This window comes from Sinohyriopsis cumingii, chromosome 15, assembly GCF_028554795.1.
Source record: "Sinohyriopsis cumingii isolate HCF-2022 chromosome 15, ASM2855479v2, whole genome shotgun sequence".
Taxonomy (NCBI): domain Eukaryota; kingdom Metazoa; phylum Mollusca; class Bivalvia; order Unionida; family Unionidae; genus Sinohyriopsis; species Sinohyriopsis cumingii.
This window is the reverse complement of record NC_142975.1, coordinates 127,596,849-127,615,745: the sequence shown is the minus strand read 5'-3', so window position 1 is coordinate 127,615,745 and position 18,897 is coordinate 127,596,849. Positions and strand designations below refer to the sequence as shown.

The window sequence follows — 18,897 nt, the reverse complement described above, 5'->3', positions numbered from 1 at the left end:
GCACTCTTGACTCTCTACTGAATTAAATTCATCTTTAATATTTCAGGACTAAGTATCTCATATGGGCTTTTCTCAATTCTATTGTTTGGGTGTTGGTTTTAACAATTTTCCAGATCTCAACTTGATAACTTCATTTATGACAGATTTAATATTTTCTTGATTCATATATCATATTCAAATGTCTAATTGTTTGAATACGATGGCAAAATTAAGCATAATAAAATGCACGTATTGCATGTTTTCGAAAATGATAGATAAAATCTACCGACGGCAACGCATTTTACCAGTCATGGTTTAATATCAAAGTATTTATCAGCTGCGCATATTGATTGAAATTCAATTGCACCAATTCCAACGACTGCGTTACCTGGTCTATTAATTTGTTTTTAATTGACCAGTTTTGCCATTTTTGCAATTTTGACTCTTGGTGACAGCTCTCTGATTAGAGTTTGGATTAATATGATCAATTACAAGATCCTTTCCATTCAGTCCATTAAAGCAGTCATAAATAAATCTATGAGAAAGGTAAGTCCTATTTTTAATCCTGAGTATAAGATAAGAATAATGACAGCACTCTTTTGTCGTTTAAATCTACAATTTCTAATGATTCCATCGCGAGATGCTTCATATTCATTAATAATTGGGTGTTTTGTAAATTCATTTCTTTCATTGCTACGATAATGGAGTATTCAGATATATTTGCAGAAAAATCTAATATTTTTCTGCTTCTTATTTACAACAATATTTAGTGAATCATAATTTTATTACTGCAGAATAATTGTATTAATGATGTTGATTTTGTCAGAAAAAATCTAAGAATTTTATGAATTTTGACTAAATTTCATCATTTTCCATTCCTATATGTATGTCTGGAAATTTGTCTATAAAATCCTTGATACTTATATCAGTTCTGTGTTTTATTTTATAATACCCTATTAGTTCTCGACAATTGTATCCCCACATTGCTCACATAATTGTGTTTATTCTCGCAATCCACATTTACAATTTAAACATGAGATTGGTCCTTTGCTTCCACGTTTCACGTACTGTGCGTGAGATGCACAATTTTCATTTACACAGTTACGATTACACAAAATCCGCCACACCAATTAACAACCAACTACATTTTTTTATGTCAGGTCATTATAATAACACAGAAAAGTATTAATTTGATATACACTTGCTTAAGTATTATATGGATAAATCCCTTTCATTTGTCCTTAACGGTGTTGTTTACAGATTTTATCTTCATCGTAAATCACAATTGTCGGTATTAAGATCGTTAGGTAAGTCATCAGTAAATAAACATTTTATTGAAAATATTCGTAAAGCAAAACAAGAATTTCAAAGAGATGGTGCAACTCATGTATAGACAACATTTAATTTGTTAATAACGGAAAGATTGTTGTTGATGCTAGAATCAATAATGATCGAGCAGAAAATATTATTAATTTTCTCGACGATCGATTATATTTTTTTTAGAATAAAATTTACTGAAGCGGTAGATACCGCGGAAGACGTTACGTTACTTTGATTATCAGTGACAAACGTGACCCTGTCCGTCTTCAGACTGGAAATATTGTTACGTAAAATAAAAATTCCAAACCAGGAATATTGACAAGTATTAGTAAACTGTAATTTAAACGAGCGAATCCTGAAACTGCAGTTGTTTATACGATATATCCCATAAATGATAAACCTACCGTTAGGGATCTCAAACCAATGACATTTTTTAAACTAAATTGTGTAGCCGAACGAGTAATGGAACACTTCACAAACGCGATACGTGGAAGTGGTTTAACGGATTTAAGCCCTAAAAAAATAAATGAGTGGGCATCGACAGTTAAAGATACTGGCGAATCTATCAAAAGGTGTTGCTGAACTGAGAAAGAAATTAAAATTCCCATTAACAGTAAGAACAATAACTGATGAAATTTTGTACGAATCAAAATATAAATCGAAAGAAGCTCCGATAAATATTTTGATCATAATGCGCATGTGTGGACATCGGAGGTGACAATATTTCTACCAGATAGAACCGTTAGATTTTACCAAGGAAATATATTTGATTGTATTAACCAGATTAGTAAGAATGATCCTGTATCGGCGTGGTTATTTCAGAGTTCTGAAGAACATCATGACGAATTAATAAACTTGATGGAAGCATCTGTATTGAAGAAAATAAGTTTGTTCAGTTTGTAAGAAATGGCGACATATATCGAGCAGATGTTTTTTTTTTTCATAGAAAAATGAATGATCTTGCGTGAAAGTACGTAGTTTGGCAAACACGTTTAAAAAATTATGTGGGATCCAGTAGTATTATTATGATGTATGCTTGATGTAAAAATACTGATATCACTAAGGGTGAGTAAAGCAATAATATCATATAAATCACAGACACAAATTTGGCTACTGGAAGAGAAATAACGATTTTTGGATTCTGAGGATGAAGATAAAATCGATTACGAAGATGAACTTGCTAAGGATCTCCGTAGAAAAAAAAATAGATACGTTCACACAAGGAGGATCACGCAGTGATAAACGACGTAGTTATCGATTAGTTATCGACGATGAAGAACTAGATTTTATATAAATAATACCTATATTAACCGAAAAACAGTTTACATGTCGAAACTGAATTAGGTACAGTTGTGAGTTATATTGATGACGAATCACCACAATTTACTCATTTAATATTTTCAATGCTAGCGTAAGTTTCGATAAATCTAGTATCGATGGAGAATATTTCCTAAACTCGCTGTAAGACGAGCTACAGGTGGACTTTATATAGCCAAGAAACACAAACCAGTTGAAACAACTGAATATTGACACTAAATCATCATGGGGTGGATGGAGAATAAAACGAGAATAGTTACACAGCTTTGATAAAACAGCCGATGTCGAGTGTAAAAGTACTTATCGCGAAAATAATCAGATGTCAGTATCATCAGCACCATCGATAAATGATACCGTAACGATACATAAAAGAGGTTTATTTAAACTGACCGTGAGGATCAGGAAAGATAACACGTGCGACTGAATTATTTCGTAAACAAGATATGATTGTATTAACCCTTACACATAGACTATCCAGGAAAATGAACAAACGAGGAGTTAAATCGCATACTTATCATAGGTTGTTTCGATGGAATGAAGATACATGGACTTCTGAACGAATGGGTGAGAAATATATTCCAAAGATTATTATCTAGGATGAAATATGTAGAGTGTCGCTGGAGACATTAAAAAAATTATTGATTGGTTGTTGACGAAATATACTGCTATGATAATGTGTGGCGATCATGGTCATCCACCACATTTGGTTGGATTGTCTCCACATGAATGGCTAGATTAGTATGAGGAGATAACTAATGATCATAGAGCGCTTGATCCAAAATTAAGAAAAGCTTAAAAAATTAATCAGACTACAACCAGATAAGATTAAGTGTGAGGTAATACTTGTGGTAATTTCAGGAAGTCCTATGATTGATTATCTGCAAGTGTGGGGACCAGATGATTTAATAGTTGCGAGTAGATAATAGTTCGTGATACATTTCAACAACAACTATTTCTGATACATAAAGAAAAAGTGTCATATCTGCCTGTACCATTGTGCTATCGACCAGCAGATACTGTACGGCAAAACAACGATGTTGAGATTCCAGGCGGAGGAAGACAAAATCTTGTGTTAAATGACATTACTATAGTTCCCGTTAGAGTTGTTCAGAGCGTGTTAACGATGGACAAAACTTCATACGCTATTCCGATTCATTCGTCACAAGTATTAACTATTTCAGATATTACTATTTGGAGTGTTGATGATCGTATCGAATGGTAAAACTTAGTTTATCTCGCAGTGTCTCGAGTCAGAAGAATATCTCAGGTGCGAAGTTTTATCGTAACAGAAAATAATAATCAAACTGCTGACGACAACAGCGAAGTTGTTCCCGATGATTTAGTAAGAAAACGTTATAAACAGTGTGACAAAAAAAACCCGCGAATTTGATCTCGATGCTGAATTTATCATGACGCTGAAACAACAACAGAATAATCATTATGCAAGGTGTAACATCTTAATGTTGAGGCAATATCCAAATAATAATCCAAGACAGTTTACGGTAGATAGAATTAATAGAAGTCTTGGTTACACACGCGAAAATGTGGTGCTGACCTCTTTTGAAAGTAATCGAAGTCGAGGCGCCAGATCACAAAAGTGAACGCGGTGGTAATTATCTATCCTCAGGAATTACTTGTAATTGTTCACGTACAAATCCATGCTGAGGAGCAGTTGAATCTAGTCTGTAGATTGCAGATCTACCCGTAGATATAACAAAACTGGAAATGGTATGTGTCGTCACACGCCATATTGTATCAGTTACCCTTTTTCTACCTTTTTCAAGTTCACCAGGTTCATATAAATATCTTAAATTTACATTACCTAGTACTGGTTTTGAAAAGTCTTTTCGTTTTATTAGCATATTGTGATCGCATTAATGGGTTTCATAGAAATTGCACGAGTAATTTCATTATTTAACGCAGCTATCAAACTTGGTAGTCTTACAACTCATTCACGAGATATCATGTCTTTCTAAAATATTTTCTTCGCATACTGATGTCCAAACAATCGCTCAGCAAGTGTTCAGAGATGATAATGCACCATAAATTCCTTGCCAGGATCAACCTGTAACAACTGTGGCCATTGTAGACCACCTTGTGGTCCAGATCCTCGTTGATATATTCGTTCAAAAGCAGGTGCAACTTCAGATGTTGTTTTAGTTGATAGTGGTTCTGCTTCTTTATATCTACTTGCAACATCAACGAAAGTTAACGCGTATTTGTGTGTGCGTAATTGACGTACACTAATTTTGATGGTATCTTGTGGTAAAAATAAAATACCTGCTTGATGAATCTCACTGAGAGTGCTAACATCAAAATGTGTGTACTGAATCTAGTTAGGTGGTGGTAGCTAAAGTTGCCATATTGCATCTCTTGCTAACCAATTTGCAGCAACAAAACATGTGACATTTGCTGCATCAGCATCTCACCTTCACAAAATCCTATTATAATATAATAAATCGATTCCATTATAATATTCTATTGATTAATTACCGGGACCTAGCACTAGCTTAACTTTAATCGCAGATCGTATTAGGAAGCTAGCAAGTTTTTCTCCAAGAGATTTATTTTTTATGGAATTTAACGAATGAATAAACTTGATATCTGCAATATATCGTTGTTGTAGATTTTGATCTTAATACGCTACATCATGAACTTGACATGGTTGATCAACAGCACATATTAAATATTCTCCAGGTTTGGTTCATCTCGCTCGCCAAGTCATATATCTAGTCGGGTTCCAGGACCACAATAATTATATTCAGGAATATGTTTTTCTTCTGGATACTTAGCCCATAGAGATCCTGGTAATTTTCCCAGTGAAGCAGCAATATCACCACCAGACACTTTGAACCCTGTCAGAGAGATAAATTTTATTATTTTGTACCAAATTTTACACACTTGTCTGTAAGTGCACGCCTTTTATTTGTTGTTATTATTGTTGTTAATCCACTTGTGAATGTGGTTGTTCTTCAAGGAACACAATATAAATTCATATTATTTATTATATTTGTACAACATGGATATCATTGATCTTTCAGCGACACGAAATGAAGTGTCTGCCAAATATCATCCAGCGCTACCAAATTTTATCAGAGCAATTATCATAGGTCCATCTCGATATGGGATGACGCAATTGTTGCATAATCGGATAATGAGATGGCTTATATGGGATCAATTATATTGAGTGGCACAATCTGTTGATGATCGGAGATGCTACTATGTGCTTAAAGATTTTAATGAAAATGCAAAATTATTCGATGAGAAATGTGATGACATTATTGATTTTATAACCGATATTGACTAGGCCCCATCTGAGTGTGACCTCGATGAATTTATTAATAATCTCGTATTATATGATAATATAATACTGGAAAAACAACCAAATCCAACTCTGATATTTTCTCGTTGCAGGCACAAAAGGACGGATGTGATTTATGTTATTCAGCGATATACACAAATACCTAAAGGGATCAGAGATAACTGAAATATTTTAGTTGTGTTTAATGGAATTGATACACATACTCTGCGAAACATTCGTCAGACTTGGTGTTCAGTGTAAATGGATATGATTAGATTTGAAATATTTGTCATAAATACAATGTACCCCACACGGATTTATAACAATACATTTACATGATCCTCGATTACGATATCGTGTAGGTCTTGATAAAAGTTTTGGTTAAAGAAACAGCAGCAGGATAGACGAGACCTAAAATAATTGTCCAGATAGTAAGCGATCGACAACGTTAAACGCAGTGGTTTTGGCGTCATTTTTTGATTTCGAAGTAAGATCCATTTTCAGAAATAGGCACATAGAAATTGATTTTTTTCACCACTTTTTTGTATGGTTTATTTTCAAGATTGGACAGTTCCCCATATTGGTCTTTCCGCCCTCCCAGCTGCTCTGGTATATTATTAATTACAATATTTCTATCTTTATAGTGTTGCAAATACCAAGTGGACAAACATTTCAACAGTTACATAGTAGATCTAACTTTAAATAGAATTATTGTTTAATGATCAAAATAATCGGAGAAAGAGCTGAACTAATGTATATTTCAAAGTGTTGTAATGCTAATACCAAAGCCAAACACTCCTTCTCGATTGTGGAATAATTTCTCTGCTGCTTATTTAATTTCTTTACACAATAGCACACTGGATGATCTACGCTATTTTTGACTTCTTTAATCAATACTGTTCCAACCCCAACATCACTTGCATGATCAGGCAATTTAAATGATTGAAATTTGGAGCTGAAAGAACTGGTGCACTCTTAAGTATGGTCTTTAACTTATCAAAAGCCTCCTGACATTTTTAAGACCAATGAAACTTGGGGATTCTTAGCTCAGTAAATTTGTCAGGAACTCAGCAATGATGGAAAAGTGGAACAAAAATTTCCGAGAGTATCCAGCCATACTCAAAAAACACATCAGCTGCCGTTTACTGATAGGCACAGGGAATTCAGAGATAGTCTTCCACTTAGTATCTATAGGTTTAACTTGTCCTATTCCCACGACATGTCATAGAAACGTATCACAAGCAAAACAAAACTCACTTTTCGATAAATAAATTGTCAAATTTGAAACATTAAATCTGGCAAAGAATTTCCGAATTGTCGCTAAATGATCTGTACAGTTGTCGTTGTAGATGATGAAAACATCACTGTAAACATCACAATTATCTAGACCAGATGTAATCAATCTTCATTAAACGTTGAAAAGTACTAGGGGAACCTTTCATCACAAAAGGCATTACTTTATATTGATAAAGTCCATCTGGAGTCACGCATGCCGAAATTTCCTTTGCCCTTTCCGTCAATGTAATTTGTCAAAATCCTTTCAGAAGGTCAAATTTGTTGACATACTTTGCATATCCAATTTTATCGATGCAGTCATCGATTCCTCGTAATGGAAATGAATCTATTTTAGTCCAACATTTCACCTTTCTATAATCAATGTGCAGCGGAAAGTATTATCTGTTTTAGGAACAATTATACATCGGGAACTCCAGTCACTTTTACTCGTTTCTATCAAATCATTCTCTAGCAAATACTGAATTTCGTTTTTCAAACATTCCTGCTTGAATGGATTCATCATGTACGGGTTTTCTTTCACAGGTGTGAATTTTACAATTTCAATGTCATGGTAGATTTGATTTGTTCTTGTATGAACTTCTGGAAATAAGTGCTCATATTCAAGTAATCACTGCTTTAGTTCATTCTTTTCTTGTTGCTGCAGATGTGAAAGTTTCTGGTCAGATTATTAAAACTTCCTGAATTCCGAAGATTTGTTACTCCAAAGTAAACTGATTCCGATTGCATTCTATCGCTTTTATCCTTAGTGTGTTGGACAGGTACAACTAAATGAATTGCATGCTTAACCTGGCTATCGCTATCAACATACTCCTTTGACATATTTATATGGTAAATTTGTTTTTGTTTTGGGCCTCCCAGGAGTATTTATGATTTAATTTAAGTCATGTACTTTTTTTCAACTGTGTAAGGACCATAATATTTATCATGAAGAGAATTTTGTGGTACGGGTAAGAGAGCCAGAACTCTATCACCAGGCTTAAAACTCCTTTCCTTTATATTTGTATCATACCTTAAGTTCATATTTGACTGAGTACAGTGCAGTGTAGTTTATGCGACCTCAGAATCCTTTGACAACTTATACTTTAATTGGAAACATAATCGAGAAGAGATTAATCTCGGCATCTTCATTAGAAAGAAGTTTCTCTTTTAACAAATTTAACGGTCCACGCACAAAAACTAGTTCAATGGGACTGAATCCTTAATATTTTGTTAAACTGATCCCCTAACAGAAAACAATAGTAAATGAACACCGTCTTCCCAATTACCTGTATCAAAACAATATGACCGAATCATATTTTTCAAAGTTTGATGAAATCGTTTTAAATCTCCTCTATTCTCAGGGTGATAGGCAGAAGACTTGAATTGTTGGATGCCTATTTCGTACATAACTTGCTGGAATATTCCAGACATAAAATTTGGCCCTTGATCATATTGGACAGATGTAGGAAGGCCAAATTGAGTAAAACACTTTATCAAAGCTTTGACTAACGATTTCGTTTCAAAATTACTCATAGGATTTGCCTGTGGGAATCTTGTTGACTCACATATTATGGTCAACAAATATTGGTTACCTGACTTAGTCTTAGGTAAGGGACCGATACAATCTACCAGTATTCTGCTAAATGGTTGGTCAAATGCAGGAATAGTTTGCAGATGAGCCTGATGTATCTTCTAATTGGGGTTTCCTTCCATTTGACATGTGTGATAAGATCTGCAGTATTTACAAACATCACTTTTAATTTTTGGCTGATAGAAGTTATTCAAAATCTTGTGATCAGACTTATTAATCCCTAAAAGATCAGCCACAGGAGTGTATGGGCTAGACTAACAATTTCCTGTTTTTACGGTTTTGGAATTACAATTTGATAGTTCAATGACCACTCGTCACCCGCGGATACCTCAGGTGTCTACATTTTCATATGAGAATCCAATTTTCAACGAAATAACAAACAGGTTCTTCTATGGCTTGTGTTTCACTAATGGCCTTTTGAAGCAAACATGAGATCGCATGATTCTTTTCCTGTTTGATGACAAGTGATTGTCGTTTGTCACTCTGATAAGAATAAAGAGAATGAGTAGTTGAAAGAGGATCACTGTGATCACTATTCTTTAATTGATCCAAACAAAAAGTGAAAATGACCTCATCAAAAATCCGACCAATACATGTGTCAGCTAAAGGAATACTTCTTGATCAACATCATTCTCAAGATCTTTCTTTGATACAGCTCTAATAACTGCACAACCTGGGTATTAATCAGGAATTTCTTTTTCAATACGATCAGCCTTGTGATCCAAACATTGCTTGTCAGTTGCAAGTGTGTTAATCACAATCTTATTTTCACCTAGATCATTGCCTAGTATTAAATGAGTGCACTCAATGGGTAAAAAAATCATTGTTCTCAGAAAAAGGCAAAGTAGCTGATAATAAAAGAGTTTGAGAAGCTCCTGTGTCCCTTTAAACTTTAAATAAGTATATGATTGGCCGAATCACCCATGAGTGATATAGAACCCTTCAACATGAATTGACACATCGATAAATACCCAACCATGATCATCAAATCCTTATAATTCCAATTTCCTTTCCTTCTGTCATCATACTAGCAGATTTCACTTTTAGGTAGCTCGAAGTTTTCTTTCAGTAGTCAGGTGTAGTCCATTTTCATGTAGTAATATATGGTAGAGCATTAGAGTGGGTCATGACAGTTATATAAGGAGCTTGTTATGATATTTTTTTTTTAAATTTCAAGAAATGGCTGATGCTATTTAAACTAGGTGTTGTTTTTTATTTTGTTGTTCTTGCTTTGTCCGCTTTTCGATCTTTCAAAGGCCAACTCGTGTATATTTTAGTGAGATCCTCTTCTCGTCAAATGAAACTGACATTTGATAGCTCCTGGAACATGTTATCGAAGCGAAATGCAACAAATTCTGAATATTGGCTTCTAAAGCCTGCCATATGCCTTCTTTTGCAAAAGAGAGAGTATTGGAATGCAGGAAGGCCTGTGCAATTGCATTGTTTTAACTTCTAATGGGCGATTTGAATCTGAAGGTTGTAAATTTTGATGGGAACTTACAGGGGTGTGTAGGTGCGGGTTTTGTTATTATTGTCATGTAAGGTGTTGATATACATACAACTTCACATAAAATGAGCTGGAGACAAGGAACCAAAGTAGTCCGCAACATTTATCGTGTGTAAAAATTTCCAGATCAGTAACACGTTATCGTTTACATCCAATCAAGTTGTAGAAAACGCGGTCAATTCATCCAAATTCGAATTATAACATTTTATTAAAATCTTGGGCGAAACAACATATGAAACAAATGGACTAGTTAGGCAATTTTAATACACAGTAAATATGACAAAGGAAGATTACATTAAACATAAGCCATCAACGATCTGTCACATATAAATAAATTTGGAAACATTAAATGTAAAATCGTTGCAAATTGCGTGACGTTATTTAGTAACAAATGTATTTTATTTTAGCTGGCAGGTTCCAACTATTTAGAAACTGCCAATTACATTTCATTAAAATCTTTCTCATGAAAATGCAGATTAAAATATATCAGTTAAAAATTAAAACTGTGGACAAATATTGATACGCGTTTACTTGAGAAAACACTAAAAATAGGTGGTATATAAATGTTTTGGAGTTTTAGAAATTGATTACTTAATAGTGAAAAATCAACAAAATTCGAATTTGATGATAAAGAAAAAGTAGATCATATTTAAATTATGTATAAAATAAATTATGAAAAGTAATAAAATTACGCCGCATGTAAAACTTTAACGAAATATCCTGATTAAAACGGTTCATAAAACATAGCATCAAATTGAAAGTTGATTAAATGTGGCTATTATATTCAATCTTATGTAAAATAGTGCATATAGAAAAACAATGGAAAATTTGCCACGTTGCCATTTTTTCAGTCTTACAATCAAGGTAGTGTACAGAAAGACAGTGGCAAATTTAGCATGAGGCCATTCTTTTCAGTCTTACATTTAAGACATTATATAGATAAACAATGGAAAATTTATCATGAAGCCATTCATTTCAATCTTACGTTTAAGGCAGTATATAGCCAAACAATTGAAATTTTAACACGTGGCCATTCATTTCAATCTTACGTTTAAGGCAGTACATAGATAAAGAATGTTAAATTTATCATGAGGCCATTCTTTTTAGTTTTAAGATTAAGGTAGTATATAGACAAACACTGGAAAATTTACCTTGTGGCCATTCATTGCAATCTTACGTTTAAGGCAATATATACAGAAACAATGGAAAAATTACCACGTGGCCATTATTTTCTGTCTTACGTTTAAGGCAGTATATAGATAAATAATGGAAAATTTACCACGTGGCCATTCGTTTCAGTCTTACATTTAAGGCATTAAATAGATAAACAATGGAAAATTTACCATGAGGTCATTCTTTCCAGTCTTACGATTAAGGCAGTATGCAGACAAACAATGGAATATTTACCACGTGGCCATTCATTTCAGTCTTAAGTTTAAGGCATTATATAGACAAACAATGGAAAATTTACCACTTTGCCATTTATTTCACTCTTACGTTTAAGCTAGTATCTAGACAAACAATGGAAAAGTTACAATATAACCATTCATTTCAGTCTTACGATTAAAGCAGTATATAGATAAACAATGGAAAATTTACCACGTGGCCACTCTTGTCAGTCTTAGAATTAAGGCGACATAAAGATAAAGAATATAAAATTACCGTCTGGACATTATTTTCAGTCTTACGATTAATGCAGTATATAGACAAATTATGGAATAGTTACCGCGTGGCCATTCATTTCCGTCTTACGTTTAAGGCAGTTAATAGAAAAACAGTGGAAAATGTATCACGTGGCCATTCATTTCAGTCTTACGTTTAAGGCATTGTATGGAGAAACAATGGAAAATTTACCGCGTGGCCATTTATTTTACTCTTACGTTTAAGGCATTATCAAGACAAGCAATGGACAATTTACCACGTCGTTATTTGATTCAATCTTACCGTTAAGGCATTATATAGACAAACAAGGGAAAATTTACAATGTGACCTTTCTTTTCAGTCTTAGAAATAAGACAGGAGATAGATAAACAATATACTGTATAATACAATTTACCATCAGGCCATTCTTTTCAGTCTTACAATTAGGCAGCATATAGATAAACAATAGAAAATTAACCATGAGACCATTCTTTTCGGTCTTACGATTAAGGCAGTATATAGATAAACAATAGAAAATTTATCACGTGGCCATTCACTTCATTCTTACGAGTAAAGCAGTATATCAACAATGGAAAATTTAGCACGTTGCCATTCTTGTCAGTCTTAGAATTAAGGCTTACAGGTAAACAACGGAAAATGTACCATCTGGCCATTCTTTTCAGTCTTACGATTAAGGCAGCGTGTTGATAAACAATGGAAAATTTACTATGAGGCCTTTCTTTTCAATCTTACCATTAGGGCAGTATAAAGATAAACAATGGAAAATTTACCATGAGGCCATTCTTTCCAATCTTACGAGTAATGCAGTATGTGGAAGAACAATAGAAAATGCTAGTAGCACAATGTATCTGCAAAGACGCTGATGAGAACAAGACAGCATAACAAAATTATTTGCAAAATCAAATTATTCACGAAAGATTTTGAATGAGAATCTAATTGTGATTGACAATGTAAAGACTAAACAACCGATTTTTTACTTGGCTCTTTGGTTTTCGATTTTATGGGAAATATTTAAAAGTTTAAACATGAATAGAATAACAATTTTATAAAAGAAATAGTTAGTTTGAAATAATAAAAAAATATTTTAGGCTGATTAAGTATATAAAACTGACTAGATGGTGTCATATAGTCTCTCATTAATAATATTGCCAATAAAACTATTATGACTGGTTTGTGATAAATCAATTCAGTTAACAAAGCCAGCCTTGCTCCATGTGGTTTGTGGTTAAGATCTCTTTTAACGTAGATTTAATAATTTTACAGTCATATCGCTACGATATCTGCGGTGTGGCAGGTTAAAGTAATGTATAGCACTGAGGGATCATGCCGCAGACATATAGCATGATGTCCCACCCAGTTAAATTATCCTGACACCAGGCCGACCAGTCCTAACACTAATCGCTTAATGCTGAGCGCCTAGCGAGGCAGCTGTTAGTACCATTTTAAAATGTCTTTGTTATGACTCGACCGTGGTTCGAACCAACAACCTACCGCATCCTTGGCGGATGCTCTATCCACTAGACCACCGTACTCCATGTAATCGTTAATCTAGCTGTGTTGTTTTGAATGTATGGACATGTGGCCTTCGCTTATTCTGAATGAAAGTTGTTGTATGTATAAGTCGTATATGTAGAAAATCATGGTATCTATACAACGTATATGTACAACAACATTCATTAAGAATACATGGAGCAAGACTGGCTTTGTTAACTGAACTGATTTACCACATCCAGACTGTTACCATTTTATAACAGGCATTTACCTTACGATTTTCATCCTATCTGTTACCATTAAATGACATGAATTTGGATTATGAGATTCGTCCTAATTTATAACATTTTATAACAGGTATTTGCAATACGATATTCATCCAAACTGTTATCATTTAATGACATGAATTTGCAAAACTTAACACATTTTTGCCATCTAATTCTCTTAATACAGCAGCTTTCGAAGTATTTTGCTAACTTGGAGAATATACTTCGGGAAACAAATTTGAGATTTTCTAATTTGTCTCTATACTAATAACGATATATTTCATAAAAAATATATAACATTTGGTAACGTGATGTGATTAAAAATGAAAAGGGGTATTTTAACATCTGTACATTGTCGTTTAGTTGCAAATAGTTTCAAGAATCCACATATCTTATTTCCTTTTCCAGACATAATTAGCATTGATATCAAAGAATGCCATTCACCATAATTGTTGTTTGCTTTATTCCAGAACTCTCAGATGTTATGAATTCCTCTTCAAAACTGGAAGATAACAAATATTAAATTTAATCCACGTTTCTCTGGCCATTACCACTATAAGTAAACAACATTTTAATTCTGACAACCCCGCTAAGATTATCGAAGACATACTCAATAAATTTAAAGGAGATGAATAAACGAAAAATGATACTGACCCAACGGAATTAATTATACATGAAATAATATTAACTAAATGATTATCAAGATGAAATTACGAATACCTTCATCGTTTGTTTTCTCTCAGAACAAATAAAACTACATTAATGTTCCCTTTCCTTTGATTTATTTTGTGTTTTTTCAAAAATCTATTATACCTAATACAATGAGTATCATTATATATATATATATATATATATATATATATATATATATATATATATATATATATATATATATATATATATATATATAATTGTTTCTGACTTTTTAAAAAATTTTATATCTAAATAAAATATATTTCACATAAATGCTTTTTCTTGCAAGATAGCAACCTTACATAATATACACATTACAGATAAATATAAGCAACATGTGAATCGCAAGACTGACACATTTTCTGATTTTCATTCATCACTATATCCTTGAAACTGATAAGTGAACTACTTTGATCTCCTACTGCGAGCATAGTGCACAAACAGTCGCAACACGTCCAGACTTTCGTCATCACTTGGACAATCTTTCACAATAATCAAGATAAACATTGATTGCAATACATTTATGTACTACAACGAGTAGCTGTTAAGCGTCCTGCAGACGGGCTGTTTCGCACGGATCGACTAGGATGTACTCGTGTCTTCTTTAGTCAAATTCAGTGTCGAGAAACCGCTGTTATAACTCTGTAAGTTGTTACGAATTCACATTTGCAACATTATTCTGAAGGCATATCAACTTTGGATCAAAGTTTTATCGAGGACTGCATTATTATTTGTTTTTAGTCTCAAAGTTGAATCGAGGACTATTATATTATTTGTTTTAGTCTCCAGGTTGAATCGAGGACTACTACATTATTTGTTTTAGTCTCAAAGTTGAATCGAGGACTACTACATTAAACCATTCAACCACTGCTAACTGAAAACTAAAATGTGTTTAAAAGGTATTTCAAAGTGTATATTTAATTTTTCAGTTTAAGCATAACCTTTGACGCTATATTTTGAGGTAAGAAAATGTTTAACTGATGTTTTTGCTGTTTGAAAACTACATAAGTATTCACCACAAAGCATGCTTACTTCGACCCACGTTTTTCATTCAGAAATGTCAGGAAAGAATCCTTCCTTATGTAGTGTAGGATTGGAAAATTGGACACTCGGGATCAAAATTGTGCGTCAGATACCCGACAATGCCTCGCGTCAGACGCAAAGATCTGATTTTCTGATGGAATTTTGCTATGGTAAACCGGTCACACGAAGGACTAAAGCAATCTCTATTCACATGCGAGACAATAATATATTTTTGTCTATCATTAAATCTGATGAAAGTGTTATTCAAGACGGCATGAACGACAATTTAAAGCCTAAATCCGCGAATATAATAATCTTTGCACGTTTATGGGTTATTTCATCTTCGCTAGCCAAGGTTCCGATAACCCTATCTACACCCTGGCAGACTGAACAGAGATATTGGTGCTTGTTCTAGCGACATCTGTTGGATTTGATGAGTTGCATCCCTTAGTATTTAATGCCAACTAATCCATATCGTGATGCATTTGTACATCGGCCGAAAACGGTGGGGGCAATTGATCTAAAACAGATACTTTTTTAAGTTTAACATAGAAAGTATGACTGTACCAGAGGGAAGCCATTACAGATGCATTTGAGTGAAAGGCACTTGTGCAAACACGGACCGGCACTGGAAAATTGCTTATTTATTAGTCCATTCAAGTTGCGTGCTCCCCTTGTCTCGATTACATAGGAACAATGTTAAAATTTTAACAACTTAATTTTAATTAAATGCGGTGGCTTGCCGCCGCATCCAATGAAATTCACAGACCCAAATAACAGAAATGTCTGCTCGTTATGCCAGGTGTAGATAGACTTATCGGAACCTTAGCTAGCGAAGATTGGGTTATGCTAAAATATAACATTTATTTCGTAAGTGGGATATAACGCCTGGAACATTATTCCAAAACATCAGTGCAAAATATTCAATTAATTAAATATAAATCATTAAACATAAAATGTATACGTCGTATTCGTGTGATCATACCGTTAAATTGAAACTGTCACCGCCTCTGGAAGAGTATGCCCAAGAGATTCGATTTCGGAACCTGTAGTAGCCATTCCTTCCTCTTAGATATCGCTAACTGCTTGCCTGTGATCTTTCTCGAATCTTTTATGAAATCTTAGTTTCCAGACGCGCACTTTAGCAACAAAAACTGCCAGAAGGCTGCCTAAAATGAACACAGCTATGTACAACAAAGAGGCAGCGTGTTCTTCAATCATCCTTGTCATGTTTGTGTCCTGAAATGAAAATTTTATTAATCAGATACAGTAATGAAGTTCTACTAGACATGATAACACGTAAAAGCAATATAATGTTAATAACGAAATGCGGTAATGAAGTTAGACCAGACATTATCAACCGTAAACGCAACAGAATGTTAATAGTCAAAAAACGGTAATGAAGTTCTACCAGACATTATAACACATAAACGCAGTAGAATGTTAATAGTCAAAATACAGTATCTAAGTTCTACCAGACATTATAACACGTAAACGCAGTAGAATATTAATAGTCACAACACGGTAAGGAAGTCCTACCCTACACGTAAATGCATATGGCATTCAGTGTATGCTGTCAATACACTCATATCATCAGCAAAGGGAACAAGTAAACGGGATGAGTACCATTATAGTTGATTATAGCGTCCATAGTCGCGCGTTTCAGATCCAACAACAAACGTCATGGACCCAGATCTGTCTCTCTGTGTGTGCGTTGGATTTTTGACGTAGATTTAACAATTTTTCAGTCATATCGCTCCGATGTCTGCATTGTGACAGCATATAGTGATGTCTTGCACTGGTGCACTATGCCGCAGACAAAGTAGCATAATGTCCCACCAAGTCACATTATCCTGATACCAGGCCGACTAGTCTTAACGCCAACCTAGGCAAGCGAGACAGCTGCTAGCACCATTTGTTTTAGTTTTTGTATGACTCGTCCGGGGTTCGAAACCGCGAGCTTCACCATTCGAGGCGGACGTTCTAACCACTAAGCCACCGGAGCGGTCCCCAGATCTACAATCGCATAATCCTGATCTGGACTCGGCAGTTTGATGGAGTCCTCATTAGGACAGACAATATAGACTCTGCACTAAATAACCTAATCGTGTTGCTGTGCTGTCAAACACAAAACTAATCCAAACCATCGATGAACCTTATCATCAAACAAACTAGCAACCTATCTTTATGAAATATATCAACGCAGTGGATGACCCGGAAGTATCTTTAAAGGGCGTTAGCAACTTAGGTACGGAATCTGTAGGACGGGATTCCCAGTGGGGGTGGAGGTGGGGGTGGAACGGGGGGGGGGGGCAAAGCTCCAAAAGCCAATAACATTTAAGTGTTTCCATGGAATAATTTAAAAATCTCAACTTTTGTTTTGATACCTTTCTCTTTTTTTGAGGGGGTAGGTCGGTATCGCGACGGCTTCTACCCCCACCCCATTGTATGACCCATCCATGTAATCAGTCCAGTAAATAACCTATGTAGGTAAGAAGATAGGTTGGTAAGTATAGGTGTGGATTGGTGGGAGCATGGACGTGTGGATGGATAGATTCCTTCATGGACTACCTGCCAAATATGTTTGCATACGAAGGTCACGAACCTTTCAGTTTTAAAACATGCCTTAGATGCAATGGGCTTGAATCAAATTTCACATCTACATATATGTAAAATACAAGTTTTAGCTTAATATATTCCCTGACATTATATCAAGTATGTACCTGAACGTTAAATGCACACTATATGATACCGAATTATATTATGCTACTAGTGTGACAGTTTTCTCACAATGTTTTGAACACAACATTGAAGTCCTGAGCTATATTTAAGTATTTCGTACCTATTTTTATCCCGTTGCGTATACAACGAGTGAGTCATACGTTATAGGCCATCATCATCATCATCATCACCATGCCAATCCAGTTACATGCACATCTCACTGGCATGAAAAACCTGTCGACATATTAAAAGAACGCTTGATAAGAGCTTAGAATGATAAAAGGAAAACAATTCTATTTTAAGTAATTTCAGCACACATCAAAAGGCAGTGCTCTGTTAAGATATACATGATGCTATTTCAACGTTCTCAGTTGAAGATATTTAACAGAACAGGACCACTAAACAAAACAAACAACAAAACCCAAAAGAGACAAAAAAACAAAATAATAAGGCATCCTCCATTATGTATACCCTTGCCCTAGGTTCCTCCTCTTCTTAAACCGTTGACCGCAAGTGAAATTCTTTTACAGCGTTTTCTTGACCTGTTGATAAATTAAGATTGTCAAGTCAGTAAGATGTTGATACACGCAACTGGTTGCGGTGGTATCCAATACGTCAACGGAAAACTACTTTAGTCACATGTAATTATGTAGAGTAACAACTGCGCAATGGTGCCCCAGAATTAAGCTTTGGGTGAGGCATGTAATAGGGTAAAACACAGTCTGAGGCAACTACTTCAAGCACATGTGGT

General features: G+C 34.4%; 1 long non-coding RNA gene across 1 annotated transcript; it reads right to left on the bottom strand.

Annotated features, from left to right (window-relative positions):
* Positions 1–11,821: 11,821 nt before the first annotated feature.
* LOC149782729 (uncharacterized) lies at positions 11,822–18,216 on the bottom strand. The gene is made up of 3 exons (XR_016414615.1): positions 18,149–18,216; positions 16,411–16,664; positions 11,822–14,211 (listed from the first exon to the last, which is right to left on the bottom strand). It is a non-coding gene; the product is annotated as an uncharacterized LOC149782729 (long non-coding RNA).
* Positions 18,217–18,897: the final 681 nt, after the last annotated feature.